This window comes from Benincasa hispida, chromosome 4 (assembly GCF_027475165.1).
Source record: "Benincasa hispida cultivar pf3 chromosome 4, pf3_genome.v1.1, whole genome shotgun sequence".
NCBI classification, from domain to species: Eukaryota; Viridiplantae; Streptophyta; class Magnoliopsida; order Cucurbitales; family Cucurbitaceae; genus Benincasa; species Benincasa hispida.
Genome location: NC_143481.1, coordinates 606193 through 621049, shown reverse-complemented (window position 1 = coordinate 621049; position 14857 = coordinate 606193).

Below are 14857 nucleotides of genomic sequence, written 5' to 3'. Positions count from 1 at the left end.
CCCCCCTCAAACGAGGGGTTAGATCTACTAGACCAAGTTTGGTTTGACGTATGAGTACTAGGAAAATGTGAGAGGTTTGGTAAGACAATCTGCAAGTTGTTCGTCCGTGGGAACATATCAGACTTTTAATCGTTTATTGAGCACTTGATCACAAACGAAGTGGACGTCAATTTTTATATATTTGGTCTAAACATGAAATACCAGATTCGAGGCTAATGGGATTGATGCCCTAAATCTCGTGGGTCTTGTAGTTTGTACTTGTATTATATAAACAATTTATTTATTTAATAAAATCTGAGTTATTTTATTCGAAATTTAGTAGTATTAACCCACAAAACCAATAAACTAACATCCAAGGTTATCTTCTATAGTTTAAACATGTATGTAGAGACATACAGGTGGATCATGTTTAAGTGATAACCTAAATGGTCTGTAGTAGATAGATAAGGCTGGATACCTTATCCTCATAACACTATGAATACGACCCGCTTTGTAAATCTTACAATTATTGTAAAGTCCTACAAATAATTTGATCTGATCATTCATGTAGAGACATGTGAGTGGGGGTGTTCTATACAAAAGGGTTTGTCTAAAATTGGACCACGAAATGAATAGTCTTATTACATAAATCCGTTAAATAATGGAGACTTACATTTTACTAAGATGACCATAGATGACATGACCTGAATCCTGAGTACGTTATGAACTTTTGCCTATAAAGGCGGTCCTTTGATTTGCATAGTTGAGAGTGGTCAGGTCACCAACTCAATATGCCTACCATTTTAGGGATTCGTCTGATTGGGGAGTTGGAAATACAACTACACAAGATAGAACTCACTCATTCACTAATTTGGGGTAAGAAGATAAATTGCTTCCTTAAGGACTGATTCCGAGGCTTGAACAATGTGGCGCCACACCATTTTTTGACCCGAGAGAGGTTTGGTCATAGTTGAACTATAACTTATTGTTAATTAGAGGGATCAGTGGTACTTAAGGAGTTAGAAGTAACCATTAGGGCAAAACGATAATTTTGACCCAACTATACTTACGAGCAATTTGTGAAGGGTCATCACACTATTGACTAGTTATATCCAATGGACATAGAAATATATCTGTAGTGCGAAGAGTACAACTGTCAATCTTTAGTGGAATGATCAACAATTAATGGATGTTGAGTAATTTAATTAAAGAAGTTTAATTAATTATTCAAATACCATTGGAGCTTCAATCTACATGTTCATAAAGTCTAGCTCAATTGAGATTATTGAGAATTAATTTTGGATTAATTTGAATTGTTTAAATTAATGTTCAAATTAATTGAAGAAATTAATTATATATGATATAATTAATATAATGTATTTGTTACATTATAATATAAATTTTATTTTGAAAGGAATTAAATATTTGAATATGATTCAAATATTAATTATATGGATTGGATTCATATAATTAAATTTAGTATAAATGTGATTTATATTAAATACCATAATTAGTTGAAAGAATTCAAACTATAGGTTATATTGTATTTGATGTAGTATAAAAACTATAATTTATGTATGATATTTGATATAACATATAGTTTAATATATATTATATGATAAGATAGTTAAATATTAAATAATTTATTAAATTTTAATTTTAATTGAGGAGGAAGCTGTAACTCCTCCCTTCCCCTTCCCCTCCTAATTCTCTCAATCACTCAGAATTGTGGAAAAATCTGGGAGTTGGTTTTTTTTTTTTACGTATTCATCATCTTCTTCATGATAGAACACAAACAGTCTATGTGATTTTTTATCTCCCAACGCAATTCTTCCAGAGAAATTTTTCTCTCTTAAAGTTATCTCCCTCTCCCAAAACCAACATAACTCATACCTACTGTTTGATTCTCTACCCAAAGGAGAATACAGAGGATCGCCTTTTGGTGTTGGCCATCTTGGATTGTTGTTTTTAGTTCAAGGAGAATTGGAGAGTTCATAATCAATTGGAAGGGATTTTGTGAAGATTTTGGCTTTAAGGGTATTTAATTTCTAACTCTTCTTCCTCCTTTAAAAAGCATGTTGTAAAATTATGTTTATAATGCATAATTTATGTTCTATGTATTTTAATTATGTACTTTTGAAATTTGAAAATGATCCTCTCTTCCGCAGTTGACCTCACGGATCGTTCAAGGTGAACCTGCTATGATCATCGACAAAGAGCACATGGTAGCGATAATTATCGACAGATAACATAGGGGTGGGTCCCATACATTAGTGTGTACCAAATCAAACGGATTGGAGACATGAGAGTTAGATTTTGAAAATGGAAGAGCATGACTTTTTCCAAATTGGCAGGCCTCACAAAACATAAGCGTATCATTAGATGTAAATTGCAGATTATACGTTTTAAAAATTCTATCTAGTGTTTGTGAAGAAGGATGGCCAAGTTTGTGTAAAGGAGACTTGGTCACCTGTACATTTCTGTTACTTAATGAGAAACAAAAAAAACTAGTGCTGAGCAATCTGTATTTTGTAGATTATTTATGTGTTGCTTAGGAACATTCAATTGGTATAGGTCATCTCTATGTGTGCCCCTCAGCAACTCCTCCCTCGTAGCTTTGTCATTGATTACATAAAAACGAGAGTGAAATTCCACAATAACATTATTATCCTAGGTCAATTTCGAGAACTAATGACGTTCTTAACAATAGAGGGTACACATAGAACATTCTTCAACTTAAAAGAAGATATAGCATAGTTACCAATTTGTGAAATAGGTAAAGAGGTCCATCACCGATAATAACTTTGCTAGTACCTTTGTATTCGACCTTGGGATTTAGATATGTTGGATTAGCAGCAACATGATTGGATGCCCCACTATTGACATACCAGTTAGGATCGATAATTGTTTCAAGGGAGGCCAGGATAGAGTTGGAAACGAATGGAGCAAGGGTGGATCAACATACCTGATTAGAGTTGAAGCCTTGGGTGTCGCCAGAAAAGTCTCGAGACTGATTGTGATTTGGGTTATTGAACTCCCTATTATACCGATTATAACATACATCTGCCGTATGACCTATTTTGTCACAGACTTGGCAAATGGTACGATTCTGGTTGTTCCAGTATCCATGACCTCTCTCACGGCCACGCTGGTTTGAGGAGGGGTTTCCTTGGTAACGACTTGGGTTCGAGGGACCCTGATTCACTTGTGAGTTGTTTTGGGCAACATTGATTGGAGGAGAAGGATTAATATTAGTAGAAGAAATTGGCAAGGTACTTAACCCTGATTTGAGTGTGGTTTGATACTCAAAACGTTTTTCATAGGAAAGAAGATAAAGATTGTAGATCTGTCCAGTTCACCCGAGGTTTTCCTTGAATGACTACAACAACCAGATTGTACTCTTCCTCGAGTCCAGACAAAACTTGCGAAACAAGATCATTTAGTGAGATTGGGCTACCGGCAAGGGCAAGGCCATATGAGTATTTCTTCATCGTTCTCAGGTAATCTTCCATTTTCTTGGAGCCTTTTCGAGTTTGTTAAAACATCCTCTTTAAGTAGTCGATTTCAGCTTTGGTTTAAACACCAAACAACTGTTGAACTGCCTCTCAGATATCTTTTGAAGACTGATAGTCCATAATTTGAGTGGCTATTCATGTGACATAGAATTGTATAGCCACCCAAGCAGTAATTGATCGACGGTGACCCGTGAGTCATATTCAGGATCTAGAACCTCTTCCATTGTTGTAACAGGTGAGTCACCACTCGAGCATTCTCCGGTGCTTAATAGTTCTTTGCTTGCTTCAGTTCTTTTAATGAGAGTCTTCGCAGGACATGGCTTTTCTCCAATGAGATGACCTTCTAATCGATAGCCTCCAAGAATGAGCCATGCCAAGTTTTGCCACAAAAGGAAGTTTGTTTTGTCCATTTTAATTGAGGTTACCTGATTGAGCAGCTGGTTCAACGGAGGTCCAGTTGGGTTTCCATTGCTGAAGACTGAAATCTTTTGATTGGATTAGTTGACGTTGGCCATCGATATGGCTATGATACCAAAATGAGAAACGGAAAAAACCAAATAAAACTAGTCAGCTAGATTTGAGGAATTCCTCTATTGATTTTGTGTATTTCTCAATTAATGAATGGATAATACAATCACAAAGATATACAGATAAATGGGAATAAATTGTGCTCTAATTCTATACGTGTATGATTGTGATGGAGGGGATTCTAACAAAAGGTGTAGATGAATAATTCTAGATAATTCTTTTCACATAAGATTTCAGGTAATGTTCAGCTTGGATGGTGAATCACGGTTTGACTGCTTTCTCATCATCTTCCTCATAATCGTTAATAATAGTATGGCTCATGGACTCTCATTTAGGTTGAACTAATTTAATTTAAATTATTGTTGATTAGTCAAAATAAACATAGTTCAATCGACATAAGAACTTGTACTATTGACATCGATAAAAAAGTTAACGATTCAAATCTCCTATTTGTATATTGTTGAACTGAAAAAGAAAAATAAAATAAAAGATTCCTCGTATCAATAATGGTTGCTACATTTATGAACTAAAAAAGCCCAATGTGATGATATCTACTACCCACTTTTTATTATATTAAACGTTATATTTAAAATTAAACAACCCTCGTCTAAATTTTATATCATAATTCACTTATAAAAAAAAATGAACATATGTCTATATATCTTTAATATCAAATCTTGTCAAATATTGATATCCACCTGATTTGATTTAAGCCCGCTTGACATGACAAGTTTTTGACAAAATGCATTGTCATTAAAAAAAAAAAAAAAAAAAAAAAATCTGTCTTTCTTTCTTTTTCTTTTTTTCTTTTCTTTTTTCTTCTCTCTCTTTCTTATCCTTGAAAAGAAATTATCCTGTGAAATGTACTCATGTTAGTTGTTAGGAAATCATTTTAATTTTTGATAACATGCCCGAATTGAATACTAAATGCAACCGAAATCCAATAATTATAATATTAATTTTTAAAAATATACTTAGAGAAAGAGCCAACTCATTTCAAGTTTTCAACGTATCCACATCCAATTATTGTTTTCATAAATTTGATATGATATTTTCTACTACAAAATCATACGTGAATAAATAGTAAGACAATATCATTACTCTACATATAATTATTTTTCTTTTTTTTTAGAAGAATCTACACATAATATATAACTTCTTAAATTCATTAATCACTGTAAATAACTTCAAATCAGTGTGGTAGTTTGATTCATTCGATTTGGACATCAACCTAAAATCCGACCGAACCAATCTTCTATCAAATATAGAACTAATTGGTTTGATTTATCAGATTTTATGACTTTTCTTTGTGCACTTTAATTTATAACGAGAGAATTTATAGGCTGGATTGGATTGTGACACTTTGTTAGATCCAACTCTAATGGTTCAATTTTATAAGTTTTTTCAACCGAAATAATTCTTATTAAATAATGAATTCAACCCAATACAACTATAAAATATTTTAGTCAGATAATTCAGATAATGCATTTATATTTTTTTGTTAAAAAAAGAGAAAATGTTAATATGTAAAAAATTTATTTAATTATTTTTCATATATTAAATTAAGATTAACCACTCAATTTTAATTTATATTATGCAAATTTTTTTTAGAAAATGTCAAAAAAAAAATATTTTTAGGAGTTCTGAGAGAATAAATTATAAAAAAAAAAAAAGTATGAAATTTTAAATGGAATTATAATTAATATACATTTATATAATTGTATAGTAAGTTAAAAAACATACTATTTGAAATTAATAATAAGTCAAGGTTCATTTGGGTTAATTTAGATGAATTCATATACCACTCTAATCTATAAAAATTTCATTTATTTGAACCTAATCCAATCCAACCTAAATATTAACTCAAATTTAGTTGGATTAGATTGATTGAATTTTTTGAACATCTCTAGTTTAAAGCAGTGTGATATTATTAATTTTTAATTTTCTTAAATACACTAAAGTAATTTAAAAGAAAAACATGGGAGGTCGATACAGTTCAACTTTTGTATTAAACTTAAACTTTTTATTATTTTTTAAAAGAAATTGGACAACAAATTTTAGTTAAAATAGATAAATTTAGAAAACAGCTACATATCATGTCACATTAGTACCTAGATTTTTTTATAATTATAATATCATTTTGTTCTTTGTATTTTAGAGTTTTCTTTAAGTATTTTGTACTTTTAAAAATCCAATTTTAGTCTTTATAATTTTAATAAATCTTAAATTTAAGTTATTATATATATATATTATTAGAATAAGTGAAAAAAGGGAAGATGAAAAGGTAAAAGTTGAGATAAGATGGCCCCTAAATGATATGAAAAAAAATATTGGGAGTGTGTGTGTGTGTGGCGGTCAAGGTGAAGGTGAAGAAGAGCCAAAAAGATTCCAATTTCAAATCAAAGTGAGATGATGTTTTAGAGAAAGGTTCCGTGTTACCCAAATTTGAGATTTTTTTTTTTTTTTTTTTTTTTTTTAAAAATCTTTAAATCTTTTTTCTTTTTAATGAGTGTTTGGGATTGGGACAACTATAAATGCCTATGCTTTGCTTAGTTTCTTTGCCTCCCTCAATCATCTACATTATTGCATATACAATTTGCTTTCTATCATCATTGGAGGCAAAATTATTTCAATCTACTCCAATTTTATACATTTAATCCCTTATTTTTTTCTCGCGTGTCTAAACATGTCCCTTAATTTTAGAAAGTTTATATCGAGTCTATAGACTTTTAATCACGTGTCTAATTAAATTATATATCTAGCAATGCATTCACTTTTCAATTTTATGTCTAATAAGTTTGTAAATTTAAAAAGATAGTGGAGGTCAATGAATAATTATGTATTAGACAAAAGTTACTTGAAAGTATGAAAAATGACTAGATGCGCCATTATTCAAACCTTATAGATTAATTAGACAATTTTCAATGTTTTGTGCTTATATTAAACACGAATTTGAAAATTCAAAGACACAATCATAAACATTTTAAAGTTTTGAGACTTCTTTAACATAAATTTGAAAGTTTAGGAACAAAACTTGTAATTTAACATTTCAATAATATATGTTTATAATTTGTTAGGCATTTGAAACACTTCAATCAATGCCAATAAAATAATTTTTAAGCAAAGTTAAATGTGAACGTTAATAGTTTAGATATATCAAATGGATAAAATTTGTTGTTCACTTCATATTGATTGTATTTATATTATATATATAAAAGCTAGAACAGTAAAATAATGATGAATATAATTGAAATAAAAACCAGTTATATGAAAAATGATATTTCTATAATAAAATGAATTTGTCAGTAAAACAAAATTTGTCTATTGGAAAACATAAAACCAAACCCAAAATGGTCATATTGAAACTTTTTACGCTTGCACTTAATAAAATGTTTACGTGAGATTACAAGTTTAATTATTAAAGAATTGTTAGTAATTTGATAATGAAGTCAATAGTGTTTTTCTTTAATACAAAAAATAATAGAAATAGAGATTTATGCTAGTAGGCACATGTTATTTTTCGAATAACATTGATATATTTATTTATTTTCTTTTTGAAAAGGAATTATTTGTTTAGTGATTTTGTCTTATATTCATATATGACAATACCAAACATGCAAATATGTGTACATAATATAGGTAAATATGGATGGACCCACGTAGGGGTTAGGGACACGTGCCCCTCAATTTATCTGAGTTTTGTATTTTTAATATAAATTATAAAGTAATATATATTAATATATATAAAAGTTCAAGATGAGTAACAAAAATAGAGTTGGCTTGTTGGCATGTGGTATTGTTTAGATGGCAATAGATATAAAGTCGACTCCTATTACTTGCAACATTTTATTTAAATAGGTCAAACAGTGTGACATTTATGATACAATAATGTTCCATTTTCTAATAAATGATCAAACAATATTTTTTTTTATCATCAACAAGACTGGACAATTCATAGATTTTTTATCTTCTTTTCGAAATTCATTTTCAATCTCAAAGAACATTCGATTAAAAATGTATCGTTCATTTTTTGCACATATTTTTTATATTCACATTACACTTTACATATATTTATTTATTTCTATATTATTTTTACATTCACATTTACTCGTATAGGTTTTTAAAATTAATTTCAAAGGTCAAGCAAGAGAATTATTTGTTGTCACTCGTTTAAATATACAAACTTGACAAGTAAATTTTAAAATCTTCTTAGATTTTAAGTTTTTATATGCCTTTAAATCTATATAATATAATGCAATATTCTTACTATTAGTACTTTTGTAGAGTTAATTCAAAATTAATATGGAGAGACATTATAAAAGAAAAACAATAATAGAGACTATAGTGGTATCATCTTCAAAGAAGAAAAATGTTTTAGATTTTGGTCGATCTTATACATAAATCAATTTAGAAAAACTACTTGCATATCCTGGTCTAAGAACCAATTTATTATTATTGTTATTATTATAATTATAATATTTGAGATCAAGTTCATATAGCACATTTACTAAAAGGTCATTGTCAACCTTGAAATCATACTTTTCTACCTACGAAAAAGTCAAGACTATTTAATATAGCTTGGTTAAGTGAACATTTTAATTAGTTAGAATATAACATTTCAAATGATGTTGCATTTTATTTATGTTGTTATCTATTCAAACTAGAAGTAAGTGAAGAGTCAAAATTGATTTCAGAACATGAAAACTTGTATAAAGAAATTGTAATGTAATAAATTATTTAATATATGAAGTTATGAATAGTTTTTTTACATTCACTTATAGAATTTTTTTTATTAGATTGGTATAATGTGTCCTCCGTATAAAATTTCTAGCTCCGCCATTATAGATAAAAGGGAACCAATAAATTCAAGTAAATATAGATATTAATAATACAATTATAAAAATAGATATTATAATTATCCTAATTTCCACCACTAAAAAAGGTTTAAGTTCTATTTTAATCTATAAATTTTATATCATTCTATTTTAGTATGTGGGTTCTAAAATATTGTATAATTTTAGTCTTTAAATATGGTATGATCTTCTATTCGAACGCAGTTGAATGAATAAATATATTCATTATCTTTTTAAAGATGGATGATTTGATCTCTCCTATTTTAACAACTTATGAACGGAAGCAATAATAAAATTATGTGGTTTTTCATCCTTCAATTTTCTATAGCGTAGTTTTTCTAACATAAATCATAAATCACGATTATGAACCAAAAAAAGTATTATGGTTTAATCATTCAATTTCTATCTTATATATACTTTTTAACATAAATTATAAATCACAATTTAAAAATATAATCTTAGATATAGAACTCATTTGCATTCATTTAAAAAAAAATGTATATAAAAAAACTCATTTTTATTTAAACACTTCTAACAAAAATTGTTGAGAATACACTTCAAAATCTATTTGTATGGTTGTCAAACACTCCGATTTTTTTTAAAATGACTTATATTTTAAATTAAACATTTAAATATATAATCCAAACACACCCTAATTTGTGACATTAAATTATGGACTCACCTTGTGTAAATTTTTGTCAAAATGAATATACAGAATTTCTGGTAAATTGAGTCTATAGATACTACTTCCACCTCCAAATTTCTTCTTTTATTATTTAATTTCTACTAATGGTTTAAAAAACCAACCCAAAATTTGAAAACTAAAAAATGTAGTTTTTCAAAACTTGTTTTTATTTTTGAAATTTAGCTAAAAATTCAACCATTGTACTTAAAAAAAAAAATATAAATCACTGTAAGTAAGAAATATAGAAAAAAAATAAGATTAATTTTTAAAAACCAAAAGTAAAAACCAAAATGATTATCGAGGAGGGTCATAAGTTTTGTTTATAATTTAAAGGATAACATGTAGACCAAGCACACAAATTATTTAAAGTTTTGATTCTTATTAAAGCACATTAATTAAGATTTTGTTGGATGACTAATTGTTTTTTTTATACAAGTTTTGTACTTATTTTCTATTTTTTTTTAATTATGTAAACATTTGAATGACTAGTCGTCAAATTTCAAAAAACAAAAATAAGTTTTTAAATTTTTGTTTTTAAGTTTTCAAAATTTAGTTAAGATTTTAGATAAGATAATTGGTGTGAATTGCAAGATCATGTGAACTACTAAATTTTCAAACCTAAGTTTCTCTAGGAACTTTATGGTTAAGGACTAGTCTCTCTGGATATCAAGGATTACTGTCCAAAAAAGAAAAAAATAATAATAAAATTTAGTTTGAATTTTGAAAGCACTTCAAAATTTTAGACTCCAAAATATAAAAACTAATAAATAAAAGTGTTATAGACTGTATTTTCAAAAATCAAATTATTCAAATAGAGTCGTATTCAATTTTTTCACATCCTATTTTTTTTTTTTTTTTTGGAACAAAATAGTATCTCAAAAGAAAATAGAAAAATTATAAGAATGATCAAAGTATAGTGGTAAGAATTAGCATGTTGTCCATTTAAAAAACATGAAAATGACAATTCATATTTGAAAAATACGTTTATTCTTGTTGATATTTGAAGAGTACAATGCACACTCCGTTTCTTTGCTTTACACCTACGTTATGAAAATGAAAGGAGAAAAAAACCCCTTATTCGATGATTTTTTTTTAAAAAAAATTATTATTTAGAATAAAATTATAACATCGATTTATTTCACAATTTGCCTCATAACAGTGATTGGAAAAATAATACGAACCGATTTTAATAGCAATTTTATACATTGTTTTGAATTTTTTTATAACATTTCGATGCATAAAACAAGATAAATAAAATTTATTAATAAACAGACATGTATATATATTACCAACAAAGAAGTCAGAAAAGAATATCATTAATTATATGATTAGCTTAAATTATACCAAAAAAAAAAAAAAAAATTTAAACTTTGGGAGTAGGTTTTAATTAGGCCCTTAAATTTTTGAAAATTTTCATTTTTATTCTTGAACTTTAAAATTGTTTCACCTTCAAAATGCAGGATGAAACTGACATTATAATTTGTAGTTGATATGTGAAAATTAGATGTAGTTGATATTATTTATCACTATTAAATGAATAAAATGGTGGTTAGCATCTATTTCACTTAAAATATATTTTAAAAATTATTTACATAATTAGTTGTTACACTTCCGTTGCCACACATCAACTTACCTATATGTATAAATAATATTGTTGATGATGTCTCTACCTTCCAACTTTTGCACATTAGTCTCTACATCAGTTTTCATCTTATTTCAATGAAAAGAGTTCTCAATCAATACTTTTTTGGAACTAATTATGAAGTTTGAAGGTAAAAATGAAAATTTTCAATAGAGGGGTTAGTTTAATTGTATAACAAATTTTTAGGATATTTTGTATACTTTTAAGCTAAAAGTTTTAACTTAAACCCTATGGTTATGTTTGGTTTCAATTTTATTCATATAATTTTAAATGTTTCGACTTAGTTTCTATCAATCAATTAGACCATTATTCATCCATATGAAAATCCCTTGTGAAATAGAAAAAAACCATATGAAAACCATACGTTTCCTTCTATTTTTAACTTAAAATTAAATACTTTTGGTATATGTGAGTCACTGGACGAGTTTACGCACATTTTTGTGTGTCAAGAAAATTCGTAGGATATAAATCCTCTTAGTTATTTATCAAGATCCATAACCTTATTTACCACTAGGCCAATTTATGAAAATTAACACGCAACAGAAATATTGAAAGTTTCTTATAAATAAAAAAATCTAAAAAATATTTTGTATATTTAAAAAACCCTCAAACACTAGCTTATTCTCATTTAAGTGCAAAAAATTTTAAATGCGTGTATAATAAGTTAGATATTTTGTATAAAACATGATTCATAGAGTAAAAAAAAAGTCAAATAAATAGGTTAATCATCCACTAGAGAAAATGTTAAAATTAAACAAATTAGGTTAAATTATAGAAATAAAAAAAACATATAGTCTTATACTTTCAAAAGTTATAATATTATTCATGAAAATATCCCCAATATTGTTCTAAGTCAGAGATGGATTACGAGAGTGCTTTTAGGGTCAACTCAAAAAGTAGTAAAAAAAAAAAAAAAAGTTTTGACATAATCCAATATAGAATTATATACTGTAATTTATTTGAGTTGTGGGGGATGGGAAAATAGAAAGGAAAAATAGGGAAAGAAGAGAAATAGAATAAAAAGAAAAGAAAGAAAAGTTAGGAAGGTGGGAAGATGAACATATTTGGGAACCAATAATCAAAGTAGTTGCCAAAATGGAATTGATTAAGGCGGGAGGAGAGAGTAGATAGTAGAGAGGTGTGGGGAGTCAAAATTAAGGCGTCGGTCCTGGGTAACAAAGGGGACACGTGTAGGGCCATGATAGGCGTTGGCTGGGTGATCCCAGAGAGAAAGACACGTTGCGTGTCGCAGGCTCCTCGACTCGTCCCTCCGGAGAGAGAATTAGTGCACCCAATGGTCCCCCCCTCCTATTTCTCTCTTTTTTTCTTCTTTCATTTTACAATTTTACATTTTCAATTCATTTCAACTCAATTTCACTCTAGGTTTTTCTTTTTAATTATATATTTTTTAAAATATAAATGAAAATAGTGGCTCTGAAAGGTGGATAAAAACGCATAATACATATCATAACTTTGAATATGTGATAAAACAAAAGGACCAAAGAGTGGGAGACTTCAAATCCAATGAAAAACAAATGGTCTATAGACGATTAGGTAGGTTGGTAAGTAGTCGACTTTATTGACTCGACAATCTATAACTCAAAATAAAAATGCACATTATTTGTTTACTTTAATATAAATATTAGTCGTTAGAAGTTTCATGATCATTATACACCTGCATAATTGAAAAATTACAAAAGTACTCGAATATTGACATGTGTTACTTCTCTTGAGATTAGGACTTCAATCTACCATTTTCTCGATTGTCGTACTTAATAGAAAAAATTTATAAAAGGTAATTAGATTAGACCTAGAATGAACAAGTGTGGCATTGTTGAAATTTCTATTTCTATTTCAGATAATTGTCATATTGTTTCATGTCGACTGTTTTACTTACCATTATAACACATTTCTATTCTAATTATAATTCTAAAATGGTCACTTTTAGATGATGACTTTATATTAAGATGAAATGAAAAGCAAATTGAGAGAGCATGGAGTGAAAAGAACCTTTCTTGTAAGTTGTGGGAAAAAGAGGGTAAGTCTTTGTTGGATTACTTATTTGTTTCCACGGACAGTACTTTTTCTTTTATTATATTAGAGTTTTTACCACAACCAACTAAATCGTACATTGACATATTGTGAGACTTTAATTCCACGAATCAAATGCTAACATCTTAACATGAAAAATAAACTAGCCAACACCATTCACTTATTTTAGCTGACAACCCAATAATTAATTTCACCATTTTTTAAAAAAAATTTCTCTCTCCTTCCTTAGTTAGTTATCTTAAGAGATTAAGTCTAATTGAATTGCTCCTATATGAGTGATTTTTTTTCTTCGGTATTTAGTGTAAACATTTATAATTAGTATTTTTGCAACATATTACATGTATTATACGTACCATTTGACAATTTGAACAAAACTATCATTCACTATTTGAATTAAATAAGAGTAAATGTAAAAAGACTCCTTGTAATTTATAACGTAGACCAAATTGTCTTGCTTGAACATCACACTAGATTTCTTTATCTTATGTTAGGCTAGCTACCTCAACAATTGGGCAACCACTACCTACGTGGTCAATAAATGATTTTGTCTTCACTCAAGTCCTTGTCTTATACCACTCTATCCAAAAATATTCCATCTTCATCTACTTATATGAACATATTAGAATTTTATTATCACCAAGATTCTCTTTGAGAGAGTATAGGACTTTTACTTTAACCCAAAAAATTCATATTGACTTTAACTTTTTATTTTATATAAAATAAATTGAAGGTTGGTCATTTGAAGTTATTTAATTTGTTTTCGCCATTACTAAAATTATATTTTACTTACTCCTCTTTTTCTATCGACTATGTTTGAATTGTTTGAACAAACATTGTTCAAATTATTAGTATTGTAGGCCACTTAATATAGTACCCTAATTTTAAACTAAGTTCAATCAAATCTTCCTAATTCTTTTTTCTGTTTTTTTTGTTACAAAAAGAAGGTTATATGTCTTAATAAAAAAATACTAAAGTTTTTCTTAAGTTACGATGCAAAAGTTCTAAACTCGTATATAAGTATATCAGGTATAATATCGTATAGGAGATAGCCTAAACGCAAATTCATTGCTTCTTATAAGCACATCATTTATAATGGAAAAGGTGATGAGATTCTCTCTAATTTCAAGTTGGACATTGCAACATGTTAAGATTAATCTACTCACAAAATAGTAGAATTGCTTGTAAAAGAAATATTTAGAGCCGTCATTTATTATTCTTTACCATCATGTCTTATAGATTATAATGCATCTATATATATAGCACCTTTTGGTGAATATTGTGAGAACTGTAATCAAGTACGACACACGAGTCATAAATCATCGATCAATTAAAGTTGAAAGTACTAAAAAAATATTGTTGAATGGTCAAGAATGACATTCTAATACTTGAATTATATATTTTGATGGTGTGTCGTCTAAGTATATTAGAAAGTACTTTGTAAATCTCTTTATACTCATAGATCATGAATGTTAAAAGAGGTTTGCACATTTATCAAACATATATTTCCTAATTCCCTTTAGATTTCGTAATTCGTTTCAGAAAATGCCCATAAAAATTCTTTAGGTGCATAAGATGAAAAAATAATATCTAAAGATTAATGACA